General features: G+C 36.5%; 1 long non-coding RNA gene across 1 annotated transcript; it reads left to right on the top strand.

Moving 5' to 3' along the window:
• The first annotated feature begins 637 nt into the window (after positions 1 to 637).
• LOC310892736 lies at positions 638 to 19,158 on the top strand. The gene is made up of 4 exons (XR_014578351.1): positions 638 to 1,646; positions 2,004 to 2,229; positions 6,057 to 6,133; positions 15,968 to 19,158. It is a non-coding gene; the product is annotated as an uncharacterized lncRNA (long non-coding RNA).
• Positions 19,159 to 19,596: the final 438 nt, after the last annotated feature.

Below are 19,596 nucleotides of genomic sequence, written 5' to 3'. Positions count from 1 at the left end.
TAAAGATTAAGCTGCATTGTCACTGGCAAACATATGCTTTATAGACAAAATGAAGCTCAAGAAGTGAGATAATAGCATGCTAATATAAAAGCAGAAGACACCTCTCAGGATTCCTGCTGCATCACAGCACTATTGTTTCTTAGCCCCTTTACTTTTCAGTGCACACTGTCGTGAAACTGTAAACTCCAACATGCTCCTGCTGTCCCATCAGTGTTTCCTCTTCTCTATATGACAGCTTCAAAGACAACTGAGCTTCACTGAGTATTCCACTGCAAAATTTCTTTTTCTATTATGTTTGATAGACTAACAACAGAAAGAAACTAGGATTTTCCAAAATTAATTCACTGCTCCTCTGCTGAAAATGAGACTGTCTGAAGCTTGAATATAACTTGGCATTAAGCAAGGCAAATCAAAGAATGGTGGTTTTTGAGAGCAAAGCTGTATATTTTTATTTATTTTAATTTCAACTCTTCTGTACACTTGACAATTGAAGCATGATTTCTCCCTTATCAAATATGAAAATTAAACGTACTCTTTGTTTCAAACTTTCCCAAAGAGAAGGTATGACAATCAGTTCTCCCTCCCAAAGCCACTTCTGTCTATATTCAGACAAAAATTGATGTTTCTTTCAGTTTGCTATTAGTTCGTATCATAGAAACACACAATGTTTTGGGTTGTAAGAGACCCTAAAAATCACCCAATGTCTCTAAACTTCATGAGATTTGTACAGGCCCACCTCTTGAGCCTGTCAAGGTCACTCTAGATAGGGAACTCTAGATAGGGACTTCTAGATATTCCTTCCCTCCAATGTGTTAACCACACCACACAGCTTGGTGCCATTGGCAACCTTGCTGAGAGTTCTCTTGATCCCACTGCTCATGTCACCGACAAAGATGTTAAACACCTCTGGTCCCAGTACTGACTCCTGAGGACCACCAGCCATCACTGGTCTCCACTTGGACATTGAAATATTGACGCCAACTTTTTAAGTGCAACCATCCAGCCAATTCCTTACACACCGAGTGGTCTGTCTGTCAAATCCATGTCTCTCCATTTTAGAGGCAAGGATATCATGGGGGACAATTTCAAATGCTTTGTACAAGTTCAGCTAGATGATGCCAGTTGCTCTTCCCCTATCCACCAGAAGTCCACCAGATTTGTCAGGCATGAACTGCCTTAATTTAAGCCATGTTAGCTGTCACCAATCACCTCCTTATTTTCCATGCTCCTTAGCATAGTTTCCAGGAAGATCTGCTCCATGATCTTTCCATGCACAGAGGTGAAACTGACTGGCCTGCAGTTCCCCAGGTTTTCCTTTCTTCCCTTTTTAAAAATGGCGGGTTATGTTTCCCCTCTTCCAGTCAGTGGACTGCCATGACTTCTCAAATATGATTGATAGTGTCTTAGCAACTACATCCACCTGTTCCCTCAGGATCCACAGATGTATCTCATCAGGTCCAATGGGCTTGTGAACCTTTAGGTTCCTTAGCTGGTTCAGAATCTGATTTTCTCTTACAGTGGGCATGTCATGATTCTCCCAGTCCCTGCCTTTGCCTTCTGGGACTTGATCCATGTGGCTAGAGCTCTTGCCAGTGAAGACTGAGGCAAAAAATTCACTGAGTACCTCTGCTGTCCCCATATGCTGGGTAACCAGTTCTTCATTTTAAAAAAGTTTTTAAAATTCTTTTAGGCCTGGATTAGGATTAGGCTTCCATTTTCTGCACAATACTACCCTTCCCTCAAAAAAAAAAAAAAAAAAAAAAGTCTAGAAGATTTCTTTTTGATGTAAGTTAAATAATTAAAAAGGTTAAGGACATATTTAAGTATTTAAGTGTAGCTATGCAAAAGCTGATTATGTGTACAAATGTGCAAGAAAGAGAGAGAACAGTAACAATTAACAACAACAAACTGTGCTTAATGACATGCTTTTGGAAGGACTTCTTTTACTAAGGAAAAGTACACCAACACTGAATGGTGCATTTTTTAACTCTGCATGTTAGCAGTTCTGGCAGAAAGTGTTACAGAAACCCTGCCTTTGTTATCACTGTGCCAAGGCAACTGTCTCAAGGAAATTTCCATCAGAAGTTGCTGGGAGGTAATCAACTACAGAAACATTAAAACCAGCTAAGTACCTTCCCAAGAAAATGATTACATGAAAAATTGTAATGCCAGAATGCACAATATGAATGGACTCTAGCATTCATCCTGAAAGAATTAGCTGTTCAAAAGGTATGTAATGCATTTATTATGGTTTAAATTTTCTCAAACAGTATTTTAACAGTACCAAAAGTTACACGACTATGCTATTAAAAAAAAAGTAATATGACTATATTCTATACTTTGTTCATTGTCGAGGTTTTATGACCATATCAAATTAATTTCTTACTGGTTGGTTAAATTAGGTTATCACTTCCAGGGGGGGAAAAGAAAAAAAAAAAAAAAAAAGACATTTTCCCATAAGGTCTATGAATCAGGAATGGATTCAGCAGTCTTAATTTGTTGTGACTGAAGTGTGTCAATAAGAAATGTAGGCATAAAAAGAGGAAAGGGCCATTTTCATATGTTTCATTTTATGTACAGCCACCACATTTGTGGTTTTTTTTTTTGTTTGGTTGGTTGTTTTGTTTTTTAAATCTGTAATACTGTCCATAATAAGCAAAACTTCCAAGATCTCCCATTCTTAGTATTCTCTGAGACAACTGTACAAAAATAGTTTGAAATGGAAAATGTTCAATCTATTTTTTTTCTCCCCTGGGGTTTCTCAACTGTTTGGTTAGAGAATGACTGCATTCAAACATACTACCATTCTGTCAGCAGTACTCAAAGATTTGTACTTTCACTGCATGATAAATGAAGTTTACACAGTTTATGTTGTGTGAGGACAAAGTCTAGTGATTCAGTGACATGAATGTGATTTGTAAGTGTCTGATTTGGTTAATCATTAAACCTCATGTAGTCTTAAGGTTTCAGGAATTCTGCACAAACATGGAAATGAGACAGGCAAAATCCTTGGGTGGTCTAAATCAATGTGTAGTTCCAGGGAAGTAAAGAAAAACATACCAGCTTCTACCGCCAAATGATTTGTCTGGTGAATATTTTTTCCACTTATACATGGTAAAGAACAGATTACTGTTTAAAATGAATCCAGTGTTTAAAAAAGTTTAATTGTTGACACATCAGTCATATACACTTTCCCTTGCGATGTTGCTCAGCATGCAGTATGCATGCAAGATATATATACAAAGTAGATGATTACATCATATTAACTACAGTTTACAGATATGTAAACTTTTTTTTAAAATATATACAAACAGTTCATCTGTTCTAAAAGTTGATTAGTCAGTGTAGTGACAGTTACAGAAGGTCTGCATCAGAGTAAAGAAATATAGAAGTTTGGTCTTCTCAGTTTCTTAACAGGATATTAAGAGATAACTCATTCACTGTCTATAAAAATGCCGTACAAGCAAGATAGTCCTGAAAGAAAAATGTTATTTCCTTTACCACATAAGAAACATCACCAGCCAATGACTGGACATTGACATTAGAAACCTGAGAACTATAATGTAGTAAAAAGCTAAAATTTCATCCAACTTATATCAAAATTGGATGTTTCTAAATATTTTGTTATGACTCAAATAACGATGACTTGATAGCTTGTTTTGTCTTACAAAAAAATACAGAATAGATGATCTAAATAGTCCCTCCTAGTGTTAAATGCACAAATATGAACTGCATTTGGAAGATGGAGAAAAAAGAGATGGAATGTCCTCATGCTTAGGGACATAAGCTAAACTTAACTACTGTAGTCATTAGAAATAATGTTAAAGTGGAGTAACTATTTTCCACTAGATTGTCTGCTGCACTTTTCCATAGTGTTTTTCACAGACATAGTTAAGGTACCACCTTCCTCTGTAATTTTTTGGTATCAGCACCCATCCTATAGTCTCAAAGCTCCAAACTGCCCATGACCTGTCAAACAAAGGCTCAATGTCCCTATGCCCTTAACTTTATGGGAATACGCATTTATTGACTGAAGGTATAAAAACATGTAGCTTGCTCTATTGGTATGTTTATCTTAATATGAGATCTACCCTCAGGCAAATATTCTAAGTCTCCAAATACCATTTTCAGTTATATAAATATCTCTTACACAGAAAACAATCCATGTTTTCAGACAGTCAATGTCATAAATAAGTGTAATAGGTCACCCTGACAGGAAACTTCTTTACTGAAAGGGTTGTTAGGCATTGGAATGGACTGCCCAGGGAGGTGGTTGAGTCGCCATCCCTGGAGGTCTTTAAAAGACGTTTAGATGTAGCCCTTAGTGATATGGTTTAGTGGAGGTCTTGTTAGTGTTAGGACAGAGGTTGGACTAGATGATCTTGGAGGTCTCTTCCAACCTAGACGATTCTGTGATTCTGTGATTCTGTGAAACATACCCAAGAAACTCTGCTTTTCTGCTTGAGTGCAAGACATAGAATCATACAATGGCTTTGGTTGGAAGGGACCTTAGAGATCATCTAGTTCCAATATTCCTGCCATGGGCAGGGATGCCATCCACTAGATCAGGTTGCCCAGGGCCTCATCTAACCTGGTCTGGAACACTTCCAGGGATGGGACATCCACAACTTCTCTGGGCAACCTGTTCCAGTGCCTCACCATCCTCTCTGAGTGAAGAATTTCCTCCTAATCTAAATCGCCCCTCTTTTAGTTTAAAAGCATTCCATGTCATTATCTGAGTGAGCAAAAAGTTGCTCTACATCGTTTTTAAAAGACCATTTTAAGTACTGAAAGGCTGCAATGTGGTCCCCCCAGAGCTTTCTCTTCTTCAGGCTGTACAGCCCTGGCTCTCTCAGCTTTTCTTCATAGCAGAGGTGCTCCAGCCCCCTGTTCATCTTGGTGGCCCTCCTCTGGACCCGTTCTAACAGATCAACACCCTTCTTGTGCTGATTGCCCCTGACCTGGACCCAGTACTCCAAGTGGAGCCTCACAAGAGCAGAGCAGAGGGGGACAATCCCCTCGCTTGACCTGCTGGTCACTCCTCTGCTGATGCAGCCCGGGATGAAGTTGGCCTTCTGTGCTGCATGTGTGCACTGCTGGTGCATGTTGAGCTTTTCATCTATGAGAACTCCCAAGTCCTTCTCTGCAGGGCTGCTCTCAATGAGTTCTTCTCCCAGTCTGTACTCATGTCCAGGATTGTTCTGGCCCAGGTGCAGCACCTTGCACTTTGACTTGTCGAACCTGGTTCACATGGGCCCAATTCTCAAGCATGTCCGTGTCCCTTTGGATGGCATCCCTTCCTTCTGGTGTATCAAGTGCACCGCTCAGCTAGGTGTCGTCTGCAAACTTGCTGAGGGTGCACTTGATCCCACTGTTTATGTCACTGATAAAGATATTAAATAGTAGCAGTCTCAGGACAGACCCCAGCAGGACACCGCACATCACAGACCTCAACCTGGACATGGAGCCATTGATCACCACTCTCTGGGTGTAGCCTTCAAGCCAATTCCTTATCCACTGAATGGCACACCCATCAAATCCATATCTCTCCAATCTGGAGATCAGGATGTCACGTGGGACTGTGTCAAAGTCCTTATAGAAGTCCAGGTGGATGACAACATTGGTCAGTCTTCCTTTGTCAACTGATGCAGCCACTCCATCATAGAAAGCCACTGGATTGGTCAGGCATGATTTGCCCTTGGTGAAGCTGTGCTGGCTGTCTTAGATCAGCTCTTTGTCTTGCATGTGCCTTGACATTGCTTCCAGGAGTATCTTTTCCATGATCTTCCCTGGCACAGCGGTGAGCCTCACCAGTCTATAGTTTCCCAGGTCCTCCTCTTATCTGTAGGTTCGTGCCCAGTGCACCCCACCAATAAGCACACAGAGTCAGAATCCCATGAAAGCTTAGGGGTCCTAAACCAGTTATAAAAATAACCTTAGCAAATATGTCATGAATACTCTTCCTTTTTATGCCATGACTAGCATTCCTATTTCTGGACAAATTACTATTTATTTTTTGTTTGTTTGTTTGTTTGTTTCTATATCAAGAAAAATAGAAGACGAAGAAGAAGACGAAGAAGAAGAAGAAGAAGAGGAAAAAGAAGAAGAAAGAAAAAAAAAAAACAGCCTTATGGTATCCACAAGATATTTTCCTTTATATATTTGTTTATATTTAGTTCTGGAATAATTTTCACATATGTGTTTTAAAATGTCTTATCAACAAAAAGTTAACATTTAATCTCGTGCCTTCTAACCTCTCACTCACACTTGTTAACATTCTCTCAGTTTCTCAGCAAACAAATGTGTCAAGTTTGATCACTGCAACTGTTCTGTAGAAGTTTCTTTTGTACCTTGAGCTGCTAATAAGAAGTGTTGATATGCGGGGTTTATAGTTTGTCCCTTGCTTAGAACATCCTGATTACACAAAGAAGAATCTTCAGATGAATACAGATTCAAAGGAATAAATGAACATCTTAAATGATGGCAGTCCAGATGTCAGTATTACCTTCACGTAAATAAAATTGTACTAAATGGAAAGAAATTTATTTGAATGAAATTAAAGTTATCCATACAGAATTCCCATATTAGAGTTTACTGTTCTCAGTCATCAAGCGTATTCCCTTTCCCCAGAACTGCTGTGTTCTTGTCCTCCATGTGCCCCTCTATGCATTCACTTCTTATGTCACATTTTCTTTTATTCACTTTTATAGGTAATGTTATATTTTTGTCCCACTCTATCTGTACTATTGTTTTCTCGCTCTAATAATTTTAGAATTTATATTGAAAAATCTTACCAAAAATAATGAAGAGCTAATCTCTGCTTTGCCACCTTGCAAAATTGTTTTTTTTTTTTTTTTTTTTTTTTCATTCATTGCAATTGTTTCCTTATTTCCTTACCCTCCTGGATATTTAAGAACTGATCTAGAAAACTTAATTTTATTACTCTTTCAGTAAAATCAGTGGGCCTTACACTAACAGCAAAATAGCTTTAAGGTTTTAAAAAGCATTATTGCCTTGATGAAAAACTGTAGAAGTAAGCATATATTTAAATAAATGTATTGCTGACTTAGGTCCATAGTTTCCAAATCAACTAATTTGCTAGAGTCATAAATAATAATAAAGAAAAAAAAATATTGCTTAAAGAATTATGTGCTCTCCTACCCGGTGGATAAGCAACTAGTAGTAACCTTAATGTGTTGCTCACTGTAACAGGAAGAGGCAGCATGTGCAGAATACTTTATTTAAATGTATTGAACTTTTGACATATGTTTTTTTTTAGAAATGATGGAAAAAAACTTAAATCATATTTTACAGTATCTTTGCATATTACTGACTGGCAATACTAAAACAAATCTTTTTACAAATGCTTGAAGTACTCCTCTATCATACAAGGCTTAGGCAAGATTCATAAGACTCATTCATGTATCGTTGATGAAGGGCTACAGAAAGGAAAAGTTTAAAGTGACCTTCTATCTATCTAAATTACTGCAATGAAACTGTAAAATGAACATGTGAAAAATACCATATGATATTCAGTGGCATACACTCCTAGTAAGTGATCCTTTCACATCAGTTGCAGTACCAGATGCTTAAACTGTAACTGGGCAACACTGTCCTAGGTTGTTCTGTCCTTACATTTCTTATCCTGCAATGATGAGGCAGAAAATGGTTCTACTGTATCTTGTTATAAGACTTCCACAAGGTAAAGTAGTTGGGTGTTCAGCATTTAGGGGGTCTTTAAAGAGCAGCAGTTGGTGTAATAATTATTGATTGCAAGGAAATAGGGTCTCCTCTCTGCCTCATCCTATTAAACATTTTGCTGGGAGCCTGAAACCTATGATACTGCACCTTATGGTGTCTGTTGACTTAGACCTTGCACCAATCGATAACACAGATGACCATACTGAGAAACCTGATGCTCCAAAGAAAAGACTGTGCCAAGTGGTTATCCCAGAAGCTATATGGTTGCATCTGGACAGTCACACTTATACTGACTGTATATTAAGAAGGCAGTGACTAAATATTTCTACTGTTTTTACTCTGATCCTGAGTAGAGTAGAGTAGAATAGAATAGAATAGAATAGAATAGAATAGAATAGAATAGAATAGAATAGAATAGAATAGAATAGAATAGAATAGAATAGAATAGAATAGAATAGAATAGAATAGATCAATTTGAAGGGACCTTCAAAGATCATTGTGTCCAACTGTCTGAGCTCTTCAGGCCTAACCAAAAGTTAAAGCATATTAATGAGGGCATAGTAAAAATGGCTCTTGAACACTGACAGGCATGGGGCACCAACCACCTCACTAGGAAGCCTGTTTCAGTGTTTGACCAGCCTCACAGTAAAGAAATTTTTCCTAAACCCCAGTCTGAACCTCCCCTGGTGCAGCTTTATGCATTTCCCATGTATACTGTCATTGGTTACCAGGGAGAAGAGATGGGCACCTTCCTCTCCAGTTCCTTTCCTCAGGAAGTTGTAAAGAGCAATGAGATTACTTCTTAGCCTTCTTTTTTTCCAGACTAGACAGCCCAAGTGTCCTCATCCTCTCCTTATAGGACATGCCTTCCAGTCCTTCTACTATTTTTCAACTTTCTCATACTGAATTGAAACTCCTTGAACAAACTAGGAGACCGCTAGCATATGAGAACAGAATAACAATTCCCTTGAATTCTAAGTTTTCATAATTAAAGTTTTCATAACTTTATTAAAAACATGACTGTTTGACAGAGAACTTCCATCTCTGCCTTGAAAAGGAAGTTGCTATGTTTCTTGTGTATCTTCCATGTCACCTTCTCAAATACTTGTTTAAAGTTGCAAGCTGTCATGCCTATCCTCTGCAAAGCAGTGATCCTCTTACCTAGGATTTATGCACAATTGCTTTTGCAGTTTTGAGCATGAGAAGCATAAAATGTTAATGCCACTTTTCTCACGAAACAGCAAATAACATTTACAGTCATGAGTCACAGCTTCAAGAAGACTGAACAGGGAGAAAAAGATAAACAAGGAAATATTCTTATTGGAACTGTCCACTATCTAAATTCAGGAACCTCAGTTTCTCCTCCTCCTCTGCACCCTCCTTCTCCCTTTGCATGCTCCATTGCTTGGACATCATGTGTCCATTCAGCAGCAGAGAGAACTGCATAGCAGTTGTTGTAAGAATTGTGAGCTGAAAGGCCAAAGTGTGAAATGAAAGCTTGGCTGCATAATTAATAAGCTTTTTATATAGGACAGTTCTATCTTGTTGGACATAACTGAGCTAACAGTTATTGTTGAAATGAAGAATTATAAAATAATAAATAAATAAATTGAGAGAAAAATAATAACATGCCCGGTTTAACAACTGAAGCTCTAGTACCTGAACATCGGTATGGAACTGAGACTTAAAGGGGAGTTGCAGTAAAGTTATGACAAGAAATTCTCAGATATTTATCATCTTTCTTATTTAGTGTTCTCATATTTCTGGCTAGTTGGGTACAAATTCATGACTGATTCATGTAGTATATCAACTGTTTTCAGAGTGTATTTATAAAATATTTCTAATGGCTCATCATGGAATATTTTGCTTTTTGATTAAAAAAAAAATCAATGCAGCAGTGAGAATGAAAATGAGAGAAAAAAGTTGTCACTTGTTCAGAAAGCTTTTAAATTGTGTTTTGTGTTCATGTTCATGTTAGCTTTTTTATTTTTGTTTTTTTTTTTTCCTGTCACTGTGTCTACCCTTCTTCCAGGAGGACCAAATCTAGCAATTACATTGCAAAAAATAATACACTGCCTCACAGTTCACATATTACCAGGGGAACTGGCAGGATATGATTTGCAAAAGTGCTGAGCTCATGTAACAACAAGCAAAGTCCACAACTGCTGTACCTTGAACACATCATAAGTTCTGCTGTAGCAAAGATTCTGAAAAAGGGTTTGTCAATATACCAAATAAGGCATCAAAATTAGAAACTTTTGTCCTTTTTCCACTTCAACTTCCTATTTGTGAAATGGTGATAAAACAGCCAAATATTTTACAAGAATACTGTGAAAATACATGCATTATTGTCTAAGGGGCACTTGGTTACTGTACTGACAATGGCAATAATTCTCCATAACAAAATTAATAATTCTCCAGGACAGGACAAGTTTTAAAATAACATGCAGAAACTGACATGGTTGCCAGAATACATCACAACTTCTCACTGATATTCATTCATCTATTCAGGAGGCAAGAGATATGGAAAAAATGGTCAGTGGACACATTTTTGCATTTACATAACTAAAAGTTGGCTTAAAACACAAATGTTTCTGCAGTAACTAATGATGGAAGACTAATAACAGAAGATGGCAGTAACTAATGAAGGAAATAGCAAAGGGATCTTACAAAGTGTATAGAATGAGCAGGAAAATAGAAAAAAAAAAAGGAGAAAATCTGTATTGATACTTGGTGCTTTGTAGCAAGTTAAAATTGCTCAGTACAAATAATCGTGAACATTTCAGAGTTTTCCATATATACTTCTAACATCAAAATAAAATGGGGCCCAGAAAACACATCTTTAAAATACCAATTACATATATATATACTTTTAGGCAATTGTCTATCTCTCTTTACAAGTAAAAAGTGACCAGTTATACACACTATGGTATGGCTTTGTGAATTTATTATTTACTAAAATGGTATAGGAGCGAAATTTTAAAATGAAATATGTACAACAGCCTACCCATCCTTAATTGGCCTATGAACTTATCAGTACAAAACCAAAACCATCTGTTTTTAAGAGCACAGAGGTGATTGAGTTAGACAACACCTGGACATCTTTAATTCTCAAAGTTAGATTTATTAATTTATTTTTTTCTGAACAATATTCAAATACTTGCACCTGGATTCCAAAGAATATCAAGTTATTGTGTCAGCTTGACATCTTTTTTTTTTTACTATTTCCTTCTTAAAGAACCACGAAAACATTATTTTATATTAATGAAAGTATGCAGTATTTTTATACATATGCCCTAAAGTATAGTATTTGCCTTTTACTCTTTAGAAACACTCTGCCCTATGGACAGATGTGACCATCAAATTCAATGCCTGCAGCACATTTGCTGACCTTCAGCAAGCTCTGACTTTTTTATGTTGCAACATTATTTTGTTTTATTATTTTAGCCAAAGAGAGCAGTCTGTGATCAGCAAAGAGAGGCTTTTATCTTAATCATTGGTCCCATATTGATAAATATTCAGATTTTCAGTCTCCCAGGAACACTGTTCAGTATTTCTTGGTATTGAAATAAAGCAATGAAATCATTTCAACCAAAACTCGATACACTAAAGCTCATAGTCCCATTACATTAGTAGCATAAGATCTTTTTTGTTTGTGCTTGTTTAATGTTTGTCCAATTCTAAGCTTGCAAGCTACAAAGCTTTCACATTAAATGTAGCTCCATTTAATTCATGAGGAATATTTAAAAGGTATCAGACCTTGAATTTGCTGTATCTGGAGGGAAACATTTTCTTTATTCTTACTACCACATTCTGGTAGTGTTGGCTAGTGATTAAACATGTCAGGGACCAAGAAACAAGTCGATACATAAAATAAATAAATAAATAAATAAACAAATCAGTCTGACACTATTTATTAGTGTCAGTGAAACCTGACACTAATATAAAACTGGAATAATGTCATTATTGACATTATTACATAATTGTCATTATGTAATATATTAAAACTGGTACTTAAAAACAATTTGCCCATAGTGTCTTGGAAGTGAAGAGAGGAAATTAAAGCACTTCTCAAATAATCTCCGTAGAAAACATGAGTATGGAAATGGAATTCTTTATGATGCAGCCAATACAGCAAGTTATCTTAATTCCTTCACATCACAGACATTCAATTTATCATGCTCAGTTCATAGAAGAAGCTATGTATTTTTTGTAAATATATATGCATTAGAATGAGAATGCTTAAAACATAATGATGACTGTGACTTTGATAATCTCTTGCAGGAAAATCAAATTACACATTTTTACAATTTCTTTCTTTGTACATCAATTTCACACAAATATTAAGAAGAAAATCAAGTAAAATGTAAACTAACACAAAACAACCTGATTGTTCTTATAATAATAGATAAAGAGGCAAAGAGAAAAGGAACATTTGCATTCTTAAACTCTGGTGTTTCGGGTTATGCAGTTAATTCAATATCAGGACGCTGCCTGAAGTAAGAATTTTTTCTCTGCTTATTTCTTATCTTGTTTAAGATAGAAAACTACTATAGAGTATCCAAAGAAGGGATGTGAAAATGGTGAAGGGTCTAAAGGGGAAGATGTATGAGGAGCGGCTGAGGTCCCTTGGTTTGTTCAGCCCCGAGCAGAGCAGGCTGAGGGGAGGCCTCATGGCGGCCTGCAGCTCCCTCACGAGGGGAGCGGAGGGGCAGGCGCTGAGCTCTGCTCTCTGGGGACAGCGACAGGACCCGAGGGAACGGCATGGAGCTGGGACAGGGGAGGGTCAGGCTGGGTGTTAGGGAAAGGTTCTGCGCCCAGAGGGTGATCGGGCACTGGGACAGGCTCCCCAGGGACGTGGTCACATCACTGAGCCTGCTGGAGTTCAAGAAGTGTTTGAACAACACTGTCAGACACATGGTCTGATTTTTGGGTGGCCCTATGTGGAGCCAGGGGTTTGCCTCGATGATCCTTGTAGGTTCTTTCCAACTCAGGATAGGAGTGATGATTCTACGTAAGATTTTAGATCAGGATGAACCTACAAAATATCTGTCCAAGTCACATTGTCTTAATAAATATAAATTGTTTGAAGCTGGGAGAGAGAAAGAAAGGACACACTATACATATTTTTAATTTTTCATATTATATTTCAATATACAAAATCGTATAGGTATGTTATAGGCATATGTAATACTTTCTCCTCTACTAAAATTTGTGTGAGAATAAGATTTGAAATATTAAGGTCATAAGTACCTTAAATATCAGAAGTAAAGGAATTGTGCACTCTGAATTTTATACACATAAATGATCTCTTTATTTTCCATGTGCCTCAGCATATTTTCCGTGATGTTCTGCTCCATGTTCTTACCAGGCACAGAGGTGAGAGTGTCTGGCACAATCCAAGAAAATGAAGTTTTCTTTTCATGAAGAAAATGGCAACAGAATGATAATATCATTAATCAAATTAAGTTGTTTCTGATCACTTTACTTCTCACCAGCAGGATTTATCAAATGTCCACGTACTAAATGTGGTTTATTTTCATTTGTTGGGCCTTTTTTTACAAAATTCCTAGGAATTGGTAAGACAAAGAGAATAACTACAGATACCTCAGCTTTCCCAAACTATGTTAATATTCTCATGAACGAAATTTGTTACACTGTTCACATATAGTTAGTATAAATTAATGCTTATGTATGAGACAAAAACTGAGTGCTAATGACTTTCTAAAACTAAAAAGTACATATTTATAAATTGTATAGATACCTCTTTCTAGAAATTATAGATAGCAAGTCATAATGTCTCTTAAAATAGAGTTTTCACTGGATAACCGGACATACAGGATTTTAAAGTGAAAAATAACTTATGTGAAATTGTGCTTTACCTATCTAATCTTATAGCATATATAATTGTCGGCATAATATCTGAAAGTTATATAACCATTATGGATTTTTTTATCCTCATAATGTCTGTTCGATGCAATATGCATGGAGAGCATTAAATCCCCCATTTTACACATGAAAAAAGAGGAGCACAAAGAAGATTACCACTTGCCTAAACTGACATGGCTGATCTGTGGGTACACTGGGAACTATAAAATTCTTAACAGTATGGTCCCTTTTATGGATAAAAACTTCTATAGATTACTTTTCCTATTTCATAAGTATGGCATATGAAAATAAATTACGATATTGCAAATAGAGCTAAATAAACACAGCAAGAAAGGAAGCAAATATAAATGCTTGATTCGTGCATAGTGCAGATTTTATACAATTTCATTATCATATAAATAGCTCACATATATAATCTTTCGTGTGTTAATTCTGATAAATGTTACAGTAAAAATTAAGATTAATTGAGACTGCTTTGAAAGATTTGCTAGGAGTTATATCTGCAGTACTTTTTAGCCTAGTTACATTATGTTCTGAAAAGTTTCAGTATTCTATTAGTGATTTACGATATCTACTTACTTGTATTTTTATAGACTGCTAAACTGTGTAAAATTGCTTTTTTTCAGTCAACTTTTGATGCTTAGAATTTTTTATTTTTTGTTAAGGCTGAGTCTTCAGAATATACAGTGATCTGCTAGACTGAATTGCTAAGTGTTTTGGAAATTAATACATGATTGCTGAGAAGAAGCATTAAATCTGCAAATCTGCATAAACCTACAAAGGTTCACAGCTAAAATGGGTTACAAAAAGAAATTGAAGGTCAAACATTATTTGTTGTCATTGAAGGACAGTAAGTTTTCTCACAGTCACAAAGGTAACTAGGGATATTTTAATTCTTCCTTTGGATCTTACGCATGCTGATGTACTGCACACCTTTCTATGTAGATTCAAATAAGGTAGCTGAGAGCAGGAAAGAACTTTATCTAGCATATTTAATGAAATATGAAGTGATACACTAGGAGTCTGACTTACACCTGGTGAAGATATTTTGTCTTTGAACAGTGAAGGAAAGATGGTTTTAAAATATAACTAAAAGAAAATGTTATCATTTTATTCTTACTTTGCACAGATTTACAAAAATAACTGTTATATGAGATAAACTATGAAAAGCACATTTCAGTACTAGAACCTTTAATTTCACATCTGTACCAAGCATAGCCTTTCATAGCCCATAAAAAGCTTTTTGCCATGCTACTGCATCATGAAAAACTGTGACCCAAAGTGACTTTTTTGGGTATCTTCATTTACATCAGTAGATTGTATCAGAATCTTATTGAATCCTATTGTCTTTCAGCTGCAGTTCAGCATTTGCAAATTTTCACAACAGGAATTAAATAAACTTAGATATACTGTCTTCTGCATTTACCTCTTCTTCTCCTACATACTGCTAATTTTCTTTTGAAAGTCATTCACCCAGTTATGTTAGATTACTACAAGCAAATCAGATTTTCTTGTATTGCATTAACTGCTCTGCTGCCTTGGTGCTCTCTCTGAAAGAAATGGGCACAGTGTATCTTCAGCCAAGAGTGCCAAATTCAACAATGCTCATCAATGAAATTCCCCAGAAAACTTAATAAAATATGAAAAACATTTATCACATTTTCAGTGAATAAATGCCATGTCCCAAAATTAGCGTCATACTTTAAAATCACAAAATAACATATTAATGAATAGAGCTATTCTTTGTTGTTACTTTGCACTCTTTAGAATTCTATAATGCATATCATGCAAGTGTTCCTCTGGGATGAAACAGCAATAAATCTTTAATAAACTATGAACAACATTTCAGTCTGAGTGACAAACACTTTGCTGCAAAAGTATTACTGGATAAATTATATTAAAAATAAACAAACGATGAAATATTATTAAAAGTTTGCCTCTTTTTCCAGATAAGTCTCGTATTAGAGTTTGCTTAGAATTAAACACCAATAAATCTTTAATAAGGTGTGAATGAATATACCAATCGCTTGAGAGTTATTGACACATCAATATCCATAGAATAGTATCTTATTAAACTATTGCAGTTCCTTCCTTGATAGACATTATATATTCAGTATTAATAATGCATAAGCATTTTTAATTCATTTCTCTTGTTACACCCCGTCCTTACTCCTGCAGCAACATTATTAAAACTGATTTTTTAAATATCATTTTCTCAAGATACATATGTTAAATGTGACTGGTACCGAAGAGTTGTAAATGTAGCTGAGCTTAAAATTCCCAATTTATTACTGATAAATAATACATGGCTTAACAAACAGAAGCATGTTGCACTTAAACTGTTTTTTATTTATTTATTTATTTATTTTTTTACCAGATTGACCCAGAAGGAAGGAGAAAGCTCTGTCTTTTACAAGTCTGACCTGTATTTATACATTACTAATTTGCAAAGATCAGGGAGCTATGCAGGTGTGGATGCTGATCTTTTCGCTTTGACATTTGGTTTCTGAGGGTTCTCATGGCAGTAGCATCCACATCTTTCTTACATTCCCACATGTCAATTGCTGTTATATTAAAGTCATGCTCCTAATCTAATTTAGAGTACCACATCCCTCTAAAGACAGGGAAAACTCTGTTCCATTTGGTTTTTGTCTTCACCTGACACAATGCCACTCACAATTGTTTTCTACCAGACCAAAACACTGAAAGGTTCTGCAGTGACTTTGCCCTGCTGTCCTCCCAAGTCAGTCGGACAAGCACAGAAAGCAGCTGTGGTTAGAAATGTGGCAGTGAAAGAACTGTATTTTTAAATTAGAGATTTACACCACTTTGCAGAATTAAAATTCCACAAAATGAGGGAAGAGCTGTATCTACAACCTGCACTGTTACACTGCACAACAGTGAATCCAAGCAATTTTTGTTAATCACTTGATGTTTTTAATTCATAAATGTCAAATCATTTTACTGTTATTAGTGAATGATTTCTTTTGAGACTTGAGCCCAAGTAAAAGGTAACCATCATTTCCTGAAATCACTGATAAGGACACTGAAACTTGGTGATATGCTGTGATTGGCTTGTATAACCCCTGTAGTCTCTGGCAGGGCTGGACCACTTGAAAGTATTACAGTGCTTTTTTGAAAATGTACCTTTTATTTCATGTTTCTGTAGATGATTTAACACTCTTTTAGTGATGTACTTAAATTGGAGGATCAATATTATGAGATTGTGTTGTCACTAATACTGGTTTTGGTAATCACAGAATGACAGAATCACAGTATGGCCGAGGTTGGAAGGGACCTCTGAAGATCATCTAGTCCAACCCCCCTGCTGAGCAGGATCACCTAAAGCACATTGCTCAGGATGACATCCAGGCAGGTTTTGAATGTCTCCAGAGAAGGAGACTCCACAACCTCTCTGGGCAACCTGTTCCAGTGCTCTGTCACCCTCACAGTAAAGAAGTGCCCCCTCATGCTCAGATGTAACATCCTGTCTTCAGTGGTGATATTTAGGTGTTCAACTGGAGTCCTTCTAAACAGATGGATTCCTATTGACTTCCAAACTTTGAACACATGACAAAAGGACAATTTTAGGGTGGAAGGTAAGTATAAGTACAGATACGACAGGAAGGCTTCTGAACAGTGGCCTAAAGTCCAGCTGGAGTCTGGTCACCCACGGTGTGCCCCAGGAGGAAATACTGGGGCTATTGCTCCTTAAAATCTTTACTAATGACATGGATGATGGGACCAAGTGAACCCTAAACAATTTTACAGAGCAAAAGTGGGAGAAATAGTTTATATAGCAAATAGTTATTCAGAAACATTCAGAGAGACCTCAACAGGCTGACAAAATGGGCTAACAGGAACCTCATGAAGTTCAGCAGTGGGAAACACCAAGTCCTGCACCTCTGGAAGAGTAACATGAAACACTAACACAGGCTAGTAGGTGACTGTGGTAAGCAGCTTTGTAGAGAAAGACCTTGGGATACTGGGAGATAACAATCTGACCATGAGTCATTGATGTACCTTTGCAGTAAAAAAGGCCAATGACTACCTTGGCTACATTAAGAGGATTGTTGCCACCAGGCCAGGTGAGGTAATCCTTCCTTTCCCTTCAGAAATGGTGAGACACATCTGGAGTGTTGGGTCCAGTGCAGGGGTCTGTAGTGAAAAGAGACATAGACATAATGGAGCAAGTCCAGCAAAGGGCCGTGCAAGTGATTACAGGAATGGAGAATGAGAGTTGAGAGTTTTCAACATGGATAAGAGTGTGCTCAAGGGGATCTTATCTATCTGTATAGATCCCTGATGGCAGGGAGCAAGAAAGATGGAGTCACATTCTTAGTGGTGCTCAGTGAGAGGACAAGAGGCAGTTGTCTCAAATAGAAATACAAGAAATTCTATTTAAACATCAGAAAAAAAAAATTTTGCTTTTTGTTTGTTTGGTTGGTTGGTTGGTTGGTTGGTTTGGTTTGGTTTGCTGTGAAGTTGCTCAAACATTAGAACAGTTTGCCAGGAGAAGTTGTAGAGTCTCCATTGCTGGAGATATTCAAAGTCCCCCTGGACATAGTCTTGAACAATCTTCTCTAGCTGACCCTGTTTTGAGCAAGAGGTTGGATTAGATGTCCTCCAGAGGTGCCTTCCAATTTCAACCATTTTGTGATTCTGTGACATAGCAAGCAAGTTGTAATGAGACTACTTTTAATAGTGTGATATGTGTTATGTATAGTATATATTCTTTTCTTAACTGTGTAAACACAGGGACAACTGAAAAATATATTTATTCAGTTTACAGTCAAAACGTATAATTAGAACAAGCAACCCAGATCCATCAGCAACCGTTAGCAAAGATACCTCAGAAGAGCAAGAGAAATGAAGAGACTGCTTTGTTATCTCTCTTCTGCAATCATTGAGAGATTCTATTGGCACTTCAACCCTTTAATTCAGATTATTTCTGAAATCAAAGAACACTGTAAAGTCACTAAAATCTGTTTTATTCTTCTAATGACATTCCTCGGCTGTCTGAAGATGCCTTATATTTACACTATTGTATAATGCTTAAGCTCTGCAAGCCCTGGTGAATTAAATAAAAATTTGTAAGACACAATGCTGCCCATGATACTTTTTACATGATTAAATCACATTCAGGTCTAGTAAAGTATTATGAAGATCACTTCAGTAGCACCATCGACATAGGAATAAACTGAAAATCAAAGGGATGGCAAGCTGAGCAGTGAGAAGTATACATGGCGATCAAAAGAACAGTTATGACCTGTGTAGTACTCTCCTCAGTTAGCTCTGAGATGTTCTTTCAAAATTTTAAGATTCCTGAAAATTCCTCTATTACAGACAGCTCAAATGCAAAACAAGTTCACTGATTTACATTAAATCTCAAACTATAGTCTATCCATTGCCTTTTCTATTTCTGTCATAGAAATATCTGAGTAATGGATTAAATATATATGTATTAATTGAGCTTTTAAGAAAAATAAGAAAACAAACAAAAACGGAAAAACAGTACTTGCAAACTGAAATGGAGATGGTACGTTGGAAGAATGCTTACCATCTGCTGAAGAGACAATGTTTTTGATTTTTCTCTAGAATGATGAAGGAAAGAAACTAAAACTTCAGCAGATGCCAAGTGTTTCTGGTTGATCCACTTTACATCTAAGAAGTCTGGTTTACTTTCCAAAAATATGTCACTATTAAGATGCATTTTAATATATCATTAAATTTGTTGTTTATTGATGTAAAATCTTGGTTTGAGGGGAATAGCCTTTTCATAGCATTAAGGCTATGTGTTATGTCTGATCAATAAGTGAGACAAGCAACAGTAATAATTTTCATTTTATATTATGTGTTTTAAAAAATGCTTGCTAAATGATTTTATTTTCAAGAGCTATGAGTATTCAGTGAAGACTGCTTGAAGTAAACAAGAGTTTCAAAAAGCCCAGCTTTCTGAAAGTAACAGACAAAATGTGAGGGTCTTTTCTACCGTAATTACACCAA

This window comes from Anser anser (genome assembly GCF_964211835.1).
Source record: "Anser anser genome assembly, chromosome: 1".
NCBI classification, from domain to species: Eukaryota; Metazoa; Chordata; class Aves; order Anseriformes; family Anatidae; genus Anser; species Anser anser.
Note: the sequence above shows the minus strand (reverse complement) of the source record. Positions and strands in the feature narration are given on the sequence as shown.